Below are 19495 nucleotides of genomic sequence, written 5' to 3'. Positions count from 1 at the left end.
GACTCGCGGCCAATGGGCCGCCAGCAGGGGGTGTCAATCAACTCGATCGTACTCGATCGGGTTGAATTGTTGAGATTCCTGTCCACCTGCTCAGAGCAGGCAGACAGGGTTATGGAGCATAACTGCTGTTTCTGGCGAGTCTGAAGACTTGCCAGAAACATGGGCCGTCAAGCTCCTTTCAGAGCTTGATAGATAGGCCCCAATAAGTCAAAGTAGCTCAATCAAATTGTCTCAGAAAGCTGGGTTGGGGTATATTCATCCACTGGGAGCTGTAATATTCACTGTATCAGCCACTGAGATTTTATTAGTAGTAGTGGGCGACAGTCTTGTGGTGGTTTCAAAACACATAGATCAGAGTTCACCGTTTAGGCACCAAATCTTTAATTAAAGGGACATAATACTCATATGCTAAATCACTTGAAACTGATGCAGTATAACTGTAAAAAGCTGACAGGAAAATATCACCTGAGCATCTCTATGTAAAAAAGGAAGATATTTTACCTCACAATCTCCTCAGCTCAGCAGAGTAAGTTCTGTGTAAAAAGTTATACTCAGCTGCTCCCAGCTGCAGGTAGAAATAAAAAAAAAAAATGAAGAAATGAACAGCAGCCAATCAGCATCAGCAGTGCTGAGGTCATGAACTCTTACTGTGATCTCATGAGATTTCACTTAACTCTCATGAGATTTCATAGTAAGCTTCCTTTACCTGATTGGTGAAATAATATGAGAGTTCACAAGGCTCATCCTTTCAGCTGTCCCAAGACAGACACACTAAAATGCTGCTTGGAAGTAATTTACAATGGGATGTGGCTACTGAGGAACTTTTGAGGTAAAATATCTTTCTTTATTACATAGCGATGTTCAGGTGATATTTTCTAGTCAGCTTTTTACAGCTATGCTGCATCACTTTCAAGTGTTTAAACATTTGGGTATTATGGCCCTTTAAAGTGTTAATGATGAGGATTTCTTATTGAAATTTTAAACAGGGCTCCTAAATAACATAGCAAACCATCTATTTGCCCCTTTTAGCAGTGTCTCTAGCCGAAGCTCAGGTAATGTGAATCCAACCGCTTTGGTAGTTGGCTCCTCCCCCAAACCAATTTAAATGTTATCCTGTCTTATCAGATTCAGATAGATATATTTTTTCTTTAATGTTTTAATAATGTCATCTTATAAAGTTACACATTATTTTTAGAATTTTATAAAGGATCAAAGGGTTACTTGGATTCTTATTATATTTAAATGTTTTTCAACTTGAATTAAAATACCTTCTTGTGATGTTCTTGAAAAATTCATGTTTATTAACAATGTTAAATTGACAAAAAGGTCAACATTGAAATGTGCATGAATACCGTCTACTACCATTAATGAAAATGCTTTTAGTAAAATGTGTTACTTTAATGCCATACACTATCATATGCTGTGTGTTATTAGAATATCAGGATTCAAGCAACATGACTGCTATGAGAACTGCCTGTGGTGTGTAATTTGTGTCATACAAGCTGCTGTGGACTATCTATGAAGGTGCATACGACAATCACAGGATATGTGCATATTCTGTTGAAAAAAAGCAATACATTTTACTAGAAGCATTTTGCTAAAGGAAGTATGTTACAAAAATGATACTATTTAAAATGTTAAAGTACCAATGGTAATTTCAATGCTGCAATTTCTATCCCTTTAATAGTGTTTTATTGTCAAGACTTGTTTTTTTACTTTATTATGAGTTAAAGTTTATTCTCTTATCAAACATACAGTGAGTTAAAAAAATTCTTGAAATTGGAAAGCATTTTCTTATTTAGGCTCCGCCCATTATTGCAGGTCTTTATTTTATGTACTAATTGAGCAGATCTTTTCCAAATATCAATTTTCAGACTTATTTGGATCATATTTATAACACAAAAAATATCTTTTAGCCCTCAATTTTACTTTAATCCTTAACCTATGGGATCTTTCAATATTTTACATTCAAATTCCTTTTTAAATAACATTTCTACACCTTTTATAACAATAATAATAATAATAATAATAATAAAAATCTGCCCTCACCTGTTTTAAATGCTTTAGAATTGCTTCAGTTTTAATGAGAGAATAAATCCAACATTGACTTTGTAGAGAAAGCCATAAAACAAATAAGTAAAAAGAGAGCTAACCACCCTTTTTGTCCTTATTCTTTCTTGCCCTTTTATTTTACACAGGCATTGATAGCCTTTATATTCCAAATAAAGGGTTTACCAGAAAGAAGCACTATACTAGCACTGTCACGCCGCACCGCTCTAGCTATTGCTAGGAGCGTAGCGTCTTCTTCCATGCTCGTTGTCAGGGGCTGTGTGGGGTCCGGATACGTGCGGCGATGACTGTCCATGCTGGTCTGGATTCCTGTGGTGTGAATCCCGCGCCTATGTAAATCCACATTAACGATCTATCACTACCCAAGTATAGGTGTTACTTTGTGTGCTCCTGGGTGTGATAGATCGTTACTGCTATATTGCCTTATTGTGTTTAAATCCTGTCTGTCTCACTACTCTACCTGTTATACCCCTGAATTGCTGGATTGATATACTGCTGCTTAACTCAGATTGTCTGACTACTCTACCCGTTTAACCCCTAAATTGCTGGACTGATACTCTGCTGCTGAACTCTGCTTGTCTGACTACTCTGATTGTTAACCCCTATGTTGCTGGATTGATTTACTGCTGCTGAACTCTGCTTGTCTGACTACTCTGTCTATTAATCCCTATTATTCTGGATTGCCTCTATGTTGCCAAACCCTGCCTGCCTGTCCATTCTAGTGGTTTGCCCTTGGACTGCTTTACTGTTGCCAAACCTTACCTGCCTGACCATTCTAGTGGTTTGCCCTTGGACTGCTTTACCGTTGCCAAACCCTGCCTGTCTGATCATTCTAGTGGTTTACCTTGGACTGCTCTACATTTGCCGCTGAAGACTACCCTGCCTGTGGTGTGTCAAGGTATATGTAAGGTTAATAAATATATATATTTTAAAGTTAATAAATATATATATTTAATCAGATATCTGACTGGTCAGTAGAAAATGATTAATTTATTTCAGACAAACTGACTTCAATCATGTTTAGTTCTCCCCCACTCAACATGTAAAGTTATGCTACACACACAAGTGAGAACAATAAGACATTTGGTTTGATTAAATTTAACAGCCATTTCAAAAGGTCATGGGTTTTATTGCCTGGAAATGTGTGATAGGATCTCCTAACCTTGTACAACGGTGCCTGTTAGTCTAGTTTAAGGTGACATGTTTTTGTGAGAACTTCAGCCTTACACTCAGGTGCAAATGACCCCTAATGTGCAACTCTGACAGATATACATAATGTAGACATTGCGTCTGGGGAGGATAACACACAGTGGAAGCACATGGCTTACATTATAATTACAAAACTTACATGTTTCAAACAACTGTATTTAGATTTCAAATAAAATATACTCCTAGGAAAATATATATATATTTTAATGGATATGAGACTGTCTATTTATGGGATATTACATATATGCAAGATGTTTTCCTGTTTTTCCAGATAGGGCTAAAGGATAATAAATCCAAGATACTGCATAGAAATGGATGTATATATATGTATATATATATATATATATATATATATATATATATATATATATACACATGCATATTTTGAAAGCATAAAATGTCTTAGCCTCTGTGTATTTAAGAACATGAATATATGTTTATGGACCTGAAGAGAAGTGATTATTAACATTTATTTTTATTTTCAGATCTACATAGACAAGATTCATATATTCAGGAAGAAATACACAGAAATGCAACATGCTGTATTTGCATAAATGCAATATATCAAGAGTTTAAATACTACCAATTTTGGAATAATTATCAGTATAGTTGTTTTGATATGGTATGGTGTTAACGGCATACTGTGTTTCATGTCAAATTGATCAGAATAAATAATGTGATATAATACAGTACATATAAACATATAACTTACTAATGTAAGAAAATTATGGTATTTGTTACACATTTTAAAGAAATATTTTCTTTCACTGTCTAGAAATAGTTAAATGTGAATTTGTTTGTGTTTGTCATGCTGCCACCAGAGGGCCAAAATCCAGTAGGACAGTTAAGGGAATTAACTGTTCAAAAGATGCGTTTCAATGGTGAACATGCTCAGCTCCGTTAAGGGCCAATCCGATTAGATATTCCAGATATCCAATCTGAGACAAGCTTCTGTTTTGGGCGTTTCCAATCTAACCAATGATGGGTAATTTTCAAAAAAGGGGAGGGGTGAGATCAGATGATTTAACCCCAAGCATAGAGGCTGCAAGAGGCTGCTGCTGGCTATCTCTGGCTATCCCTGAAGGAAAATAACTGCGACAGTTATTACAAAGCAAACGGCTATCTATATGCTCCATATGCAGATATCCATAATTTTGGTATTCTGAGGTTAGATCATTCCTGTTAAAAGATATTGGATATCGATTGGCATTCACCTTGGTAATGTATTAAGAGATTACTATAGCAAATAAATTTAAAGAGCAAATTGTACTTTTAAACTGTGTTTCATAGTTTTGAATAATTCTTAGCTTGCCTTTTTGTATGCAAAACATTTAAAACAAGCATTCATTGTTGCTGTGTTTGGTAGACTTAAATAAATAAATTGTATTTTAAAACTGGTAGCCACAGCCCTGTATAGTGTCAAATTTGTATCTTGTAGGCTAAGTAACTTATCTGTGAAATTTCTGATATTTTAAATTAAAATTGTATTAGGATAAATTGCAGTTAGATAGCTGAATATATATATTATCCTATTGTTTATAAGCACTGTTAGAATTGTATTGCTTGGATGTTAAAAGTTAAAGATTTTAGTCTCATTATGTTAACTGGGTGAAACTTTTATTGTTAATAAGGTAAACGTGTATGAGTATTGTCTCAAATTCTGGTTTCTACAAATATATTCCCAATATGCTCATAGATATTAAATAAATAAAAGAATCTAGATATTTATATTCATTTTGTGGTTTCTAGTAGATGCAGTATTATATTACAGGGTTTATATTTAAAAGATAATTATTAAATGCATTGTATTATAACCCTGAGATAGATTGAAATTTTATTTGGATAGCACTACTGAAGATTTTTATGAATATACTGACATATTGTATGGAGGCACTTGCTGAGATTTATTAATATTGATCATATTGATATCATATATTTGTAAAAAATAGAAATTATTATAAAAGAGAGAAAAAAGGATTCATATTTCGAAATTAATATTTTGAAAATATTTTTTTTTTTTAAGATTGAAATATTGATGTTCATAATTCGAGATTGATATTGATATTTTGAAATATTGTTAAAGATTAATTTTTGAAAAATTGATAAAAATATTAATTTTTCATATTTCAAAATGAATCAAAAATATTAATTTTTCATATGTCAAAATTCATCAAAAATATACATTTTTCATATTTCATAATTCATAAAAATATTAATTTTTTCATATTTCAAAATTAATATTAATTTTTTTTTTTTAAAGTATAGATTTTTTTTCTTCTCTCTTTTTTATTGGTAAAAATTGTATTAGCGTTTTAATTTAGCTAAATACTAAACCAATATAATAATGTCTGTAGCCAGAAGTGACTCATTTAATTCTATACATAGCATTGAAAATGGTCCCATCACAATACCCCTTACAAAAGGTCAGATCCTTAAGAAAGATATTATAGGACACAAAAATGATTTTATGGATATGCTTGAAATTAAGGCTAAAAATATTACCGTTAATAATAATATGTGGAATGAAAAAAATGAATTTTTCCAAGAATTATTAATGATTAATCAATGCAAGACTCTCAAAAAGCGAGACAAACTAATACTAAAATCTTGGCCCCTTTTGATATGCATTATTGACGAAATGTCGCTTTGTGTCATAGACAAATGATTGCAGATACAGGAGCTAGAAAGTAGTATTCGTTCCTCACGCAGATGCGAAGAGGATTTAAAAATAGCCAAAAATAAAATGGATGAATTTGCCCAAAACCTAACCACCTTAGATAAGCATAATATAGACTTACTAGCACAGATACAAGAATTAAATAAACAGCTTGCACAAAGCCAGAGAGAATGAAGTGATTTAAAAAGGTCATATCGCCATAATGAAAACCCCTATATTAACAGTGAGAATAATGCAGATAATGCTAACTCCCTTAGAGAATGCATCAGGGACGAGGTACAAAAATATATGGAAGAGTATAGACAAATGACCCCTAATGGGTCAGAAATAGATTTCCCAAATAGGCAGTCACCTCATGATGTAAATCCAGGAAACTGCTGTAACTCAGCTGGTGCGGATGAGGGAAACTCTAATAGAGAATCCCAAAGTAAGTCTAATAAGGTCTATAATTGCCATAAAATAGTTACTTTCATACAGGGTGCAGTACCTATATTCTCCAATAAGGGAAAAAAATATGTAATTGATCATTTAGAGGCTTTTGAAGATGCATTAGCTATAATGAATGTTAAAACTAAACTAAAAATTGAATTTCTGCCCTGGGTATTTGACAGTAAGCATCCCAAATTCTTTACTTCACTAAAGGATATGAATATTCATTCCTGGTGTGAAGTAAAACGACAATGCAGAAAGGAATTTGGGCAACATCGCACTAAAACTGCCGCGAAAATAGCAGTATATGGTTTAAAATGTAGTGTGAATCAAAGTCCCTTTGAGTTCCTTTCTGAATTGAAAAATGCATACAGTATGGCTGAACATAATCCCAGATTTGATTGCTCAGAATTTGTAAATTTATTTTTTGAAGCACTACCTACACCCTTCAAAATTAACTTAGCTAGAGATTTTGATGAGGACTGCTCATTGGAATGGCTGATCAAAGAGAGTACAAAATTATACTCTATTCAGCAGTCCAGTGAGCAGGGGGTTAAAAAGGAACCAAAACCCAAAATTGTAGCAGAAACTAGGGTGTCACCTAGCCCCCTCAATTTGGAGTCTAAAAAGAAAACCTACGGGGAGGTGGCCAGTCAAAACAGGCCATCTCCACAGAGGTTTAACTCTGCCCCTTCCCCTACACGGGCTGAGGCGCAGAGAGACTATAACCAAAGTGGGGGACATACTCAGGTGAATAATTAATCACAAAGAGAATACTCACGAAATAATTGGTATCCACGCAAAGGTAGATACAATAGAATGCAAAGGTATTCTCAGGGTAACCAGACACCCCAAATATATACTGCTCCCCAAAATCATATCGCTGAACAAGCTGAACCCCAGGGGCAACCAAGCCAGAATAGAAATAGCGGCCCTGATCCCAATGGTCCAGGAATCACTATTATGGGGCATCAAGAGATAGGCCCAGGGGTAGAGGTAACTTGTACAATCAGGTAGATATGCTTTTCACCCAGTTAAATCGATTGAGCGAACAATTCGCTAATATGAGTCAACCTTCTATGGCTCAGCAACCGAACAATACTTTTTTAAGGGTACAGCCAGTGGTCAGCAGTGGACCACAGGCACAGTCATAAACACTGCAGTATCACCTGAGAGGGAGGGGAGAGATACACAAATGTAATAATAAATATCAATGATACTAATCATGTTCTCTCCCCACAGACCGGAAACGGACAATTTAGCTGTGATGACGAGCAACCTCAGCCTGAAAGCATTAACCAATCTTTCCCTTTGCAGTGTCCTTTTAAACTTATTTCCACAGATGCGGCACACAAGAATCCAGCCGACCCTGTCATAGAGGAGACCGGTAGGTATGAAGCGTCCTCTGCATGGGAAAACATGGCAAATTCAGGTAACACGTGGCGAAGCCCACAGATGTATGATAACGCCAACTTTATGTGTGAAATGGTAGAAAATGCAGGGAGATATTATGTATTAACTGAGCTGCAAGATTCAGTCTCCAACCCTATCATGGGATTAATTGATACTGGGTCTCAGGCAACTATTTTATCCCACAGGTACTACACACAGCTAAATGAGCTAACACCCCACAAACCTAAAATAAAAGAATTTGATGGTTCTCTAATAGGAGTTGGGGGTGACTCTTTAAAAGTCTACTGTACGGCCTGGCTAAAATTTAAACTGGGGAACAGGGTCATAAGACACCCTGTCATTATAGTGGATCTGCCAACTGATCGCTTAATTATTAGTAGTGATCTACTGAAGCGATTAAGCACCATAATTGATTGCATAAATAATGTAATTTGGTCACAAGTTAAGAGGCCTATCAATTATGAGAAATCTGGTATATCTCACCCCCGACATAACTGTCACGTGGTGGAAGAGAAACCAGATGCTGTAGAGAATCATTTCAGGAATAACTCTGTACCTGAAATCACTATTTTACAGATAGATGATCAGACTCCTTTAAGTAGTTCTGATGGTAATACTTTTAAAATTTCGCCTGGAAAGATAGCAAATATTTCCCTAGATGGCGATGTATTAACCATATCTCTCCACAAGGGGGATGATAGAATCCCTAAGGGGGGAGGCCACGCTCAATATTTCACAGGGATTGAGAGAGTTAAAGAGGATCTATTTATCCCTATACAAGTACACGACCTTGGTAAAACCAAGTATGCTAAATTAAACTTAAAACAGGAAGCTAGCTACATAAGCGAAGGCTTATTAGCATAGATAGCTGAACCTAAAGTGATTAAATATCTTTCTCCCCAAGACCACTGTGTCCACAACCTGGATAACAGGTTTGAAAGCTATAACATCACAGCTAAATGCTTATTATCTGTATCTATAGGTAATAAATCAGTGAAGCACCTGTTTTTAGTTTTAAACACTCCCCATAATCAAATATACATTGGCAATGATATCTTACATAGATATGCCATACAAATAGATTTGATTAACTCTTGTCTCTGGAGCAGGTTAAAGGGGGACCCTGAAGTATTTCAGGATGAAAATGCAGCCCTGAAATCAAACCAGCAATTACCATATGCTGTAAATATGCAGGTGTCTAACGATGTTATAATTCCTGCTGGGGCTGATAAATTTCTTTTACCCTTACAGGTAAAGAGAGGTCAGAAATTAAAAACTTCTGAAACACTTATTTGCCTCTCCCATAGAATACAAAATCTGGGTGTCACAGTGACCTACACTCCTATGGTGATTATTGGAACTGTTCCAATACATATTATTGTGCATAACATGACCCCACAGGATATAACATTATCCAAGGGAACTACCATAGGATATGCACTGGAATCAAGTTATTACACTTTTGGATTCCAGAATAATGTAATTGGGCTAATACCTGAAGGATATTTAACTGAAGAACAATTAATAGAATAATCCTTTGCATCTATGCCAGAGGGTCTATTTAATATTCAGTCTATTTATCCCTTCAGCTCAGAGGAAGGCATCTGTAAAATTGAAGAAGCCTCTCTAGTGTTTGATTAGTCGATCAAACAGCAAGATTACCCCAATACCCATAGTCATGGGGGCAATATAAATTATAATCAAGGGATCTCACCTCTAGGTTGGAAGAAGCCTATGAAATAGGACAGCTTGAAATCTTTCCAGGATTTCAGCAAATAGTAGAAGAGCAAATATCCTTAGCTAATGGCTGTTCCAGCGATGATGAACGCCAACTGCTGCGAGAACTCCTGATGGAGTACAAGGATATTTTTGCTAAGGATTCTTATGACTGTGGTACTACAGACTTGCACATTGCAAGAATACAAACAGATCCCAATGCACCACCTGTCTTTGTCAAACAATACAGACTTCCTTTAGCCTCATATGATTCTCTTGCAGAAATCATAAGGAACCTGGAAGAAAGAGGTAATATCAGACAGGTGCACAGCTCTTATAATAATCCTATTCTAGGTGTTCTCAAGCCCAATGGACAATGACGTTTGTGTGCTGATTTAAGACAGCTAAACAAACGAGTGTACATGCCTGGCTGGCCTGTGCCATACATTGACCACTGCCTTGCACAGATGCATGGATCCAAAATATTCACTGCCATTGATTGTGCGCAGGGTTATTGGACCATAAAGGTACATGAGGAGGACCAGTATAAGCTGGCATTCTCATTCCAAAAGGTCCAGTATGCATTTCAAAGACTTCCTTTTGGTCACATAAATTTTGGACATGAATTTGCTGTATTCATGCATAAGGCTATGCCTGATGCACTGGAAAGGGGGACCTTATCTTATGTTGATGCTGTTTTAATCAAAAGCACAGACTTTGAAAAACACATCGCAGAGCTTAAACACATCCTCAGCCAACTTAAAAGGGCGGGTGTCAAATTATCCCTACAAAAAGCTCAATGGTGCATGCTACTCGTTGTAAACTTCTATGGGGACAAGAGAAATAAAGGGTTACTTCTGAATGGACTAAACTCCTCAGAAGAAAAAGGTGGAAGCTATAGTATGGGTATGACAAATTTATTCTTGCAATTCCATTGACAATTATGCAGAATTAGCTAAACCCCTACTACTTCTTCTAAAGAAGATGTGAAATGGCACTGGAGTGTGTCTCAAAAGACAGCCATTAAAAGCTGAAAGAAAACTCACCTCAAGCACCTTGCTTTAGCGTTACCCTGAAGGTGGGTAAACCTTTCTTCTTAGAGATAGGTTACACGGATGTAAGCATGAGTGCTGTTTTATACCAGAAGCATGATAATTTAAGCAAAGCCATTGCTTATGCGAGCAAAAACTCTATCCCCGAGTAGAAATAAAATGTAGCGATTGTGAAAAAGCCCTCTTATCTACCTGTACTGGGCTCTACAAAATTTCCGCAGTATATACAGGGCGATGAAAATTATTGTAGAAACGCCCCACCAGCCTTTGCTCTATCAAAGTGAGAGAATAAGAGATGGGAATTTGTCTAATAGCCGCATAACAGCGTGGACTCTTTCCTTACAAGGCTGGCCTTTAGAAATTCGCTACAAGCAGAATAAAAAGAATCCAGTCGCACAGGGCCTTGCTGAACTGTTCTGCTAGAGATCCTGGGGAAGAATTATTCGAAGATGATTTCCTGGAGGAACAATTGCTTTCCCCATATAAAATATACACTGAGGACAATTGTCAAACATTACCTTGGGTATACGTTGATGGTTGTTCCTTGACTCATTGCCACTATTACTGACAGGTGAGTGCTGCTTTCCTCATCTTGCTAACTTTCTCTGCTCTGGGATATTCCCTATCTTACCGGCTCGACACCGGGATAACAAGACTACTGGCCGTGTTCGGTCTGATAGAGGAGTATCCCACGAGCATTACATGCACTCACTATCCTCGGTTAACAAGTTAGGAAGATAAAACATAACTTTCACTATAATATTTAACAACATACTTAAAAACACTTACAACTTAGAATCAGAAACCACAGGATCAGTATAATATAACAGAGGTTCTATATCCTCAAATAACACTAAACAGTATGTATCTATCTGATGCAGTTATGGAGCAATCTTCATCAGTTGTCCCATCATGTATTCAAAACCCAGAAAAATCAATTCAACTAAGAGGATATTATCCTCCAAAACATTAAGCCAATGATAGTGCATACATGGGCCTCTAGTTATCAAGCCGTCAACCGCAAATACGCTGGAATTCCGCAGCGTATTTGTTGCGAGGCTGATTCGTTGTAGTTATCAAGCCCTACAGCCCGGCAAAAGTAGAATTTAGTGACGTAACCTACGATCCGCCGGACTCAGTCCGACACAGATCGATGGTTACGTCACTCCAGATGTTCCAAACGAAAGTTTGGCACAATCTGACTACTTTTGCTAGTTATCAAAGCACTAGCAGGTACGCTCGCCACTATTCCGGAGGCGGCGGATCCCATAGGAATCAATGGGAGTCTGACAGCAGCGAGAGCTCATGTTCGCTGCTGCCCGATATCCCATTGATTTCTATGGGAAGTGTCTGCACCTAACACCCTAACATGTACCCCGACTCTAAACACCCTTAATCTGCCCCCCCTACACCGCTGCCACCTACTTTATACTTATTAACCGCTAAACCGCCTCTCCCGGACCCTGCCGCAACTATAATAAATATATGAACCCCTAAACCACTGCTCCCGGACCCCGGCACAAGTATAATAAATATATGAACCCATAAACCGTCGCTCCCGGACCCCGCCGCCACCTACATTATACCTATTAACCCCTAATCTACCGCCCCTATACAGCCGCCACCTACATAAAGATATTAACCCCTATCCTGTTGATCCCGGACCCCGCCGCAAATAAATTAATTGTTTAACCCTAAACGCCGCACCCGGAGCCCTCACGCCACCTACATTAAATTTATTAATCCCTATTCTGCCACCCCCTACACCGCCGCCACCTACCAGTACATTGATTAACCCCCTAATCTACCCCCTACACCGCCACCACCTACAGTACATTGATTAACCCCTATTGTTCTAACTTATTCTCCAAATAGACTTCAATGGAGAGCACAGAAGAAAAAGTCCTAACAATTATTGCTCACTCGCTAACCCGACACAATATTAAATGAACAGCACTATTCTCCTGTTGTTTTTTTTGCACATAAGCCCGAAATGGGTAAATTAATTCTTTTTGTATGCTAACCCGACATGAGCTATATATTTATGTGTGTTATGTATTTATTAAATAAGTAATGTAAATAATTATTATAGATGTTCTATAGACTATAGCAGGGGTCGCCAACCTTTCGGACCTCAGGGACCACTAAACTCACAATTTTGAATCCCGTGGACCACTAACATTAACACCTCTATGTGTGTGTATGTATATATATATATATATATATATATATATATATATAGGCAAAAAGAGTCAGTTGCACTCTCACAAACAGTTCTCCAAGGGCCAGGGTGCTAGAGTGAGTGAAATGTAGAAAACAGGAAACAGCACTCTCTGGACTTAAGTAAGTTTAATACTTAAGTCCAGAGAGTGCTGTTTCCTGTTTTTCTATATATATATATATTATATATATATATATATATATACAGTATATATATTTACATACACACATACACACACACACACTGTACATAACTAGTATAACCATAGCTAGTTTATATTAGTTTACATTCTAAATATATTTACACATTTTTAAGAATTATGATAATTATTATAGTTAAGAATTATTTTTTGGAATTAAATAACTGAATGACAGAACTGAGAGAATACTTCCAAATGACAGATGAAGGGTGAGTGCCAACTTGTGAGCTTGAAACAGAGACAGAAAGTAGGAAAAAAATAATTATGTTTAAAAGGACCACAAGTCTTCCAAGTTACCTCCCCAGTTAGGAATTATTCAAAACTTCTTATGATCATGGACAAACATTGGAGTCATAAATTAGGATTATGTCAGAAAACTCTCAATATGGATGTGAGCTAACCACAACTGATGTTACTGGTGGGATATGGCCGTACTGCTGGATGGCAATTACTGGAATTCAGGTAGAATGGTTTTGTGCACAGGAAAATTATTAGAATTAAAAAAATAATTCATATTTAATTTAAAAAAAGAAGAAGATGGAGGGGAGGAAGACAAACAGTGATGTAAATCCATCTGAAGGAATTCAGAAAACTACTACAAAGAGACAGGTAAAGGGAAGAAAATAAATGAAATATGAGAGAAATCGTTTTTTTAAGATTTTCTTTTTTATATACTTTAATTCCACTATTTCAAGCCAAGACTATACCAACCTCTGCTGGCTTTACAATGGAAGCATCTTTCTCTGAGCAGTACGCTGGGCGGGAGGAGTTAAAAATACAATCTAGCTACGCAAGTTGCACAGTACTACGCAACGTGCGTAGGGAGATTGTAATTTAACTTCTCCGTTGGTTTTCACTGAAGTCCAGCCAGGCACTGTGGGGAGTAGCGGCACGATTGGGGTGACACCATTAGAGGAGATTAATTCCTGCTTGATGGTGTCAAGGACCACTAATATCTTTTGGTGGACCACCAGTGGTCCATGGACCACTGGTTGGCGACCACTGGACTTTAGAATATATTTTACAGTAACTATAATAATTATCATAAAAATGTTTTCAATATTAAATATTCACATAACGCACATTAAGATAACTCATTCTTCATGATCCACGCCCTGAAATTAACTTGCAACAGACGATTATCCCTCAAAATTTAAAACATCGCCCAGCATTTCAGATAACAGCTCTGCCATTTCAACTGCCAATGAAATGCAAATCAGGGTACGCCCCTACACATAGACACAATGAACCTTTATCAAGAGCTGAAATATTAGAGTGGTTATCTGAACTGTTTTCAATTTTGAGGAATCATCAGTTGCAAGTGAACAGCAGGGCATGGATCTTAAATGCTGAGCATTGTCATTGTTTGTGCTCATAACAAACAGCAGGGACATGAGGGGCCACACACTGGGGTTCACATTTTTATAAGTGTAAGATTCAGGTATTTGGATAAGAGAAGATGATACATCAAATGGGCTAAACATTTATGTGTATTTGCACACTGTTGGTGATTATCCATAAGATACATACAAAAAACTTTACCACCAAAGCAACAGTGCGAATCTTAAATAAGGACAACTTTTAAGTGCCACCGAGCTTTGCATATAGCTGAATTGCCCCAATTTTATTGAGTTTTTTGGGTAAACATTATTCTGTAATTTATAAGGAAATATATTGTCACAAATGAGCAATATGTATGTTTTTTTATATTTTGGCATAAGCATATTTTTAGAACTGATCATTAAAGGGACAGTCTACATCAGAATTGTTATTGTTTTAAAAGATAGAAAATCCCTTTATTACCCCTTCCCTAGTTTTGCATAACCAACACAGTTATAATAATATACTTTTTACCTCTGTGATTACCTTGTATCTAAGCCTCTGCAAACTGCCCCCTTATTTCAGTTCTTTTGACAGACTTGCATTTTAGCCAATCAGTGCTGGTTCCTAGGAACTCCACGTGCATGAGCACAGTGTTATCTATATGACACACATGAACACCCTCTAGTGGTGAAAACCTGTCAAAATGCCCTAAGAGAAGAGGCGGCCTTCAAGGGCTTAGATATTAGCATATGAACCTCCTAGGTTTAGCTTTCAACTAAGAATACCAAGAGAACAAAGCAAAATTGGTGATAAAAGTAAATTGGAAACTTGTTTAAAATTACATGTCCTATCTGAATCATGCAAGTTTATTTTGGAATAGGTTGTCGATTTAAATAGCAGTGCTCTTTTTTAGAGTTTTAAATAACATTTCTACTACATAGCTAATTTTACATCCTATATAATAAAAGGTCAGGTATGTTTGTCTGAAGCTGTCATGCGCAGTAGAGACTGTGCGAGGAGAAACATACCTGACTGTAAGGAAGGATCAGTCAGTGAGGATCAGACAGTAGAGAGGGTGGATGGGAGCAGGCGTGACAGGCGGCATGGCCGGACGGGAGCGGAGGTGGTGAGGCATGATCGGGCATGGCGGGTACGTGGCTGGACAGGAGCGGGCGGGGGCAAAACCATCGGGAGTGTGGGCAGGTGGGACAGCTGCACTGCAGAAAATGGCCAGTGTACATGGGCTTTAAGACTAGTTTTCTATATTTCAATAAATCAATTTAGTTTTAAATAAAATTAGTGTATACCATTAGTTGGTTAGTACCTTAACTGCCTTTTTATCGCTACTTTTATTTTGTTGGTGTGTTAAATTCTTTTGCACTCGAATGAACATGTTTACTTTCAACTTGTTATAGGCAAATTAACGTGGGTGCGATATTGCGCTTGCAATATCCTAAGCACTCCACTTGTAATCTAGCCCTGTATCTTTCTTTATCATTTATGTTTAACTATGCCGTGAGCATTTCTGTTTTGTTTGCTTGCGTGAGTACCGGTGCACGTGTGTGTGCGGCATCTGTAAAGTTTATGTATGTAATTGCACATATATAACAATAAGTGCATATTTCCACAAATTTATACTTACTTTAGGCATAATAGACAAATGACCTTACTCAGCTTCTGGGTAATCTTGTATCTTCTTACATCAAAATTCTCTTTTTTTACTGTCATTCCAAATCCCACTGTGAAGTCAATGGATCCAAACTGCAATTAGTGTAATTCCTGTTTACTGCCTCTTATGCAGCACACCTGCTTTATAGACACTAGAGACTCCATTTTTCAATTTGGAGATGGACGAGGTTTGCTGTAATGAGCCTCGTCCATCCAGCCTCCTGATTTAACATTGCACAAGCTGCTGCTTTTACCTACACTTAACATTGAATGTACTTATGTACTTTTCTCTGTTAACTTCTTTATATTTTCCCTCTCATTTGTAAACCACTCAATTGTATATATATATATGTGTGTGTGTGTGTGTGTGTTTGGTGTGTGTGTGTGTGTTTGTAATTGACACTGTCATTTTACTAGCAAAACTTGTATTGTCTCATTTCTAGTAACAAAACGTATTTATGCATTTTTAGTAATAAAGGCAACTATATATATTTCTTCTTCCTATAATGCAGTAAACATTTTAAGGGGCATTTTTATAAGGGGGTTCTGAATGAAATCCATTTAATTTGTTTATGCTGCTATCCATTAAATAGTGATCTAATTTACCAACAGTTCAACATACACAGTAAAAGTTTTTCTTTTATTTATTTTCTTCAAGTTCTTCATAGAACACACTAAAGACTCAATATTCATTGTTTTTTATTCCACTTCTAAGCTGCAAACTTTAAAAATGAGAACAAAAATCAAAGCTCATTGATGTTATTTAATCTTAATGTTTTTTATAACAAAATGAAGTAGTTTGAAATACACCAAATTTTGAAATAACATTTAAACCCAGATCACGTCTAAACTTGCCTTTGCATTCTAGAATGAAGAGAGTGTCAGAGAAAACACCTACAATAGTAAATGTGATTTATCACTTTATTAGTACTATTTACTCTGAAAACTGAATTAAGTAAGGAAAGCCACAAATCCTAGCTTTTTTATATTACCCTTGAGGTTAGAGTTATATGGTTTAATTTCAATGATAATATACAGATGTCATTTATAAAATTATGCTATTGCCTGTATAACATAAATGTGTGAAAGCTCTCAATCAAACAAACTGGGAATAAGTGAAGGTTGCACAAGCTTATGTATATGTCTAGGGTGATTGCATTAAGCTGTGCACCCCTCTACTTCTTCCCCAGTTTGTTTGATTGAGAGCTTTTATTGTTTGGCTGGTTTAGGGACCCAGGTTTGGAAGGGCCTTGACGTGGTGCCCTGGGCTGTCCACATTTGGCCAGATTGCCTGTGACTCTGGGGGACAGCACCAGCTTCCTGCGAGTGTCATTGAGCACCCCAGGGCTGAGCATGTTGCAGGGGCTTTGGGATCGGTACCCAGTTAAGTCTGAGAGTGCAGTCCCCTTCCGTGTTTTGTATATGTCTAGGGTGATTACTTAAGCCTGTGCACCCTTCACTTGTTCCCAGTTTGTTTGATTGAGAGCTTGCACTGTTTGGCTGTTTTAGGGACCCAGGTTTTGGAAGCGACCTTGACGTGGTGCCTGGGCTGTCCCATTTGGCCAGATGCAGTAACTAACCCTTCTATTTTTGCTTTTAATCTTAGCTGAGAGCTTGTAAGTGAGTGCTGGACTTTCTCTGTGTGTTGTATTAATTTGTTTTGTAATTTTCCCTATGAGCCTTGCACCCAGACCTGTCTGGGGTTAACTGCCTGCGACTCTAGGGACAGCACAGCTTCCTGCGAGTGTCATTGAGCACCCAGGGCTGAGCATGTTGCAGGGTCATAGGATGCGTACCCAGTCAAGTCTGAGAGTGCAGTCCCCTTCCGTGTTTTGTATATGTCTAGGGTGATTACATAAGCCTGTGCACCCTTCACTTGTCCCCAGTTTGTTTGATTGAGAGCTTGCATTGTTTGGCTGGTTTAGGGACCCAGGTTTTGGAAGGGACCTTGACGTGGTACCTGGAATGTCCCATTTGGCCAGATGCGGTAACTAATCCTTCCATGTTTGCTTTTAATTTTAGCTGAGAGCTTGTAAGTGAGTGCTGGACTTTCTCTGTGTGTTATATTAATTTATTTTGTAAATTTCCCTATGGGCCTTGCACCCAGACCTGTCTTGGGTTAACTGCCTGTGACTCTGGGGACAGCACAGCTTCCTGCGAGTGCCATTGAGCACCCAGGTCTGAGCACGTTGCAGGGTCATGTGATGTGTACCTAGTCCAGTCTAAGGCCTCTAGTTATGAAGCTGCCTTCGCCGGCCCCAATACGCTCGCCTAAGCTCAATTTAATTTATATATCTGATACTTAAACTTATATTTATTATACATGACCATGCATTTTATTTCTAAGATTGTAAATATAATGTCAGCCTTGCATTGATATTCCATATTTAAACAGTTATGCATGCATATTGCAAAATGGTTTAACTATTGCATATACATAACTCCCAACATTTTAAAATTCATAAGAGGGACACAATCCCCCGCGGCAAAAATTTGAAATGTGGTGGGCAGGAGCAGGGGCGGGGGTTAAAAAAATCATGAGACCAAAGTAATATAAATAAAATTCTAAATAAAGTCATATATTTTAATACTCTTAGGCAGCAAATCAAACACAAGCTCAAACCACTGGTATAGCTGTGTGAGCTCTGGATTTAAATAACCTTTGCAGAGACAGTGCTAAATATTTTTTATCTTAATTGGACATTTAATAATAGATTCTTTAAAACTGCTCTCTGCTTTCCTCATTAATATTCTAGATTCTGGCCTTTAAAGATAGCAAAAATGCACAGTAACACACTACATAGCATACACTTACATATGCACATACACACACACTACATAGCATACACTTACACATGCAGATACACACACACTACATTGCATACGCTTACACATGCAGACACACATTACATATCATACACTTATACAGGCAGATACACACACACTACATAGCATACACTTATACATACAGATACACACACACACTACATATCATACACTTACACATACAGATACACACACACCACAAAGCATACACTTATACATGCAGATACACACACAAACTACATAGCTTACAATTATACATGCAGATACACACATACACTACATAGTATACACTTACACATGCAGATACACACACACTACATAGTATACACTTTTACATGCAGATACACACACTTCATAGCTTACATTTATACATGCAGACACGCACACTACATAGCATACACTTATACATGCAGATACATACACACACTTATACATACAGACACACACACACACACCCACACTACACAGCTTACACTTATACATGCAGATACACACACTTACACACATAGATACAGGTAGACACACACTATATCATATATGGGTATCTGTAACTCATTGTATGGGGTCCTGGGGTTGGCAAGCACATTAGCTGGCAGTCTGAGGCTGCCACTGTTCGTTACCTTGGTGTTAGCACTGCTCATCATATAAAACTGAAGGCATGCTAGTATTATCACCAGGGGTTAGACTTCATC

Source organism: Bombina bombina, chromosome 4 (assembly GCF_027579735.1).
Source record: "Bombina bombina isolate aBomBom1 chromosome 4, aBomBom1.pri, whole genome shotgun sequence".
NCBI classification, from domain to species: domain Eukaryota; kingdom Metazoa; phylum Chordata; class Amphibia; order Anura; family Bombinatoridae; genus Bombina; species Bombina bombina.
The sequence above is the reverse complement of the archived record's forward strand: the minus strand, read 5'-3'. Positions refer to the sequence as shown.